Source organism: Octopus bimaculoides, chromosome 24, assembly GCF_001194135.2.
Source record: "Octopus bimaculoides isolate UCB-OBI-ISO-001 chromosome 24, ASM119413v2, whole genome shotgun sequence".
NCBI classification, from domain to species: Eukaryota; Metazoa; Mollusca; class Cephalopoda; order Octopoda; family Octopodidae; genus Octopus; species Octopus bimaculoides.
This window is the reverse complement of record NC_069004.1, coordinates 35,262,013-35,263,999: the sequence shown is the minus strand read 5'-3', so window position 1 is coordinate 35,263,999 and position 1,987 is coordinate 35,262,013. Positions and strand designations below refer to the sequence as shown.

The following is a 1,987-nucleotide window of genomic DNA, read 5'->3' as shown; positions in this document are numbered from 1 at the left end:
ATATATATATATATATATATATATATACATATGTGTATATATATGTATGTGTATTTCTATGAATATCTGCAATTACGAAAGTATCTAAGTGAAACCCTGCCAACAAAGGCCTGTGTTTGCGCCGCCTTTTGCCGCTGTCCCTGTTTAACAGTGAGTGTCTTTAATTGATAAACGGTCTCAGGTTGCCGTGGATAATTGCTCTCTTCTATCAACTAATTGTGCATTGATTGCAGCAAAAACAGCACCACCACCACCACCACCGCTACCATCGCCGATAACACCAGTATAAACATCGGCAACAACACCGTCACCAATAGCAATAAGATGTTCTGCACCAACAGTGATCTGGCAATGTTCCTATCTGGGAGCGGTGTGAGATGGAGGGACTAAACGCCTACAAGAAAAACACTGAAAACTACAACAACAAACAACAAAACAACATAAACAAACCAACACACAATCTGATGATAGAGTAAGTAGTGTGTCACTTTATTTGCTATAAATAGCAGCCATATCCACCTCAAAATCATACCTCACTGCGTAGCGATAATGTTTAATGTATAAAGGATAAAATAATTTCTTTTATTAGTCACAGGGGCTTAGATTAGGGGAACACCACGAGGAAGTAGCAAGTATTAAAAAGAAAATCTTAAAATTTATCTCTAGAGATTTTCTATAGAGTTCAGAGACAGTTACGGCTTGGCTCCGAACTTTATGGAAATTCTATAGAGATAAGCTTAAAATTGAGAACATCGCACTGCTAACACAAAAGGTAAAACACTATATTGACTTGTAAACCTTTAACATCCTTGGTAGTATTTTATGGTTGCAAAATGAAATACTGTGTCCCTGTTAGCAATTAATATAGAGAGTTGTGAGAGGCAGCGTTGCGTGGTAGAGCAGTGTGTCTCTGGCGGAGACATCTACCAACAGGCCATGCTTCTAGGTGTTCCTTGTTACCATTGCATCGTGTAGTTAATTGCAATGTGTCAATGTCCGACCCACTGAATTATCAACGGCCGAGTCTACGTAACTGAAACGTGGTATCCTAGAATAATATGGTTCATCGTATTGCATCCGTTACGGGGACAATTAAAGATAACAGTTAAGGATCGTAGACAAGGATTGCAATTAATGATGACATCTAATGGTTGTTATTAAGGATCGTGGTTAAAGAACCCATTAAAGGATCCTATTTGAGGCTCGTAGTTAAGCATCGTAGCTAATAATTGCAAATACCAGTCAATGACGCAGTTTTTAATCTAAGTGCTTAACTATATCACATCACCATCATGATCCTCAACATCTGAATACTGCTGTATCAAGTCCTAAGACTCATAGGGATTGTTACCCTGTTCCAAAGACGTATAAGTGACCGAGGTTACCCCATTCTGTTTGAACAGGACACCAGTCCCCCCTATAGACTTACTCTTCAACAGCTGAGTGACATGCCGCAATGAGATGAAGTGTTTTGCTCAAGAACATAACGCACCGGCCCGTTAGGGAATCGAAACCGCAAAATATATATATATGTGCGAAGGGCTTCTTTGAGTTTCTGTCCATCAAATCCACTCACAAGGCTTTGGTTGGTCCGAGGCTATAGTAGAAGACACTTAGCCAAGGTGCCACGCAGTGGGGCTGAACTCGGAACCATGTGGTTGGAAAGCAAGCGTCTTACCACACAGCCACGCCTGCGCCTATACACACATTCGCCCACATACACACATATATATATATATATTTAAAACTTCAAGAATATATATATTTATATATTCATAAAAAACGATGTACAAATATAGTAATACATCTAGGTTCAACAATATAATCGTTTGTCAAACATCTGCCTAAAATATGAAACAACACCAACAACAACAATAACAACAGCAACAAAACCAACAAGTGGAACCTGATTACAAAAGACCAAAAGACATTCTGTCACCGAAGGATATAATTTTAGTAAACAGCGCTACTTATGCGGGGTGGGTGG

At 39.2% G+C, this 1,987-nt stretch overlaps 1 protein-coding gene across 1 annotated transcript in view; it reads left to right on the top strand.

Moving 5' to 3' along the window:
- The window catches only part of LOC106884197 (cystathionine gamma-lyase), a 256,495-nt gene that overhangs the window by 254,117 nt on the left and 391 nt on the right, over positions 1-1,987 (top strand). The window lies entirely within an intron of this gene.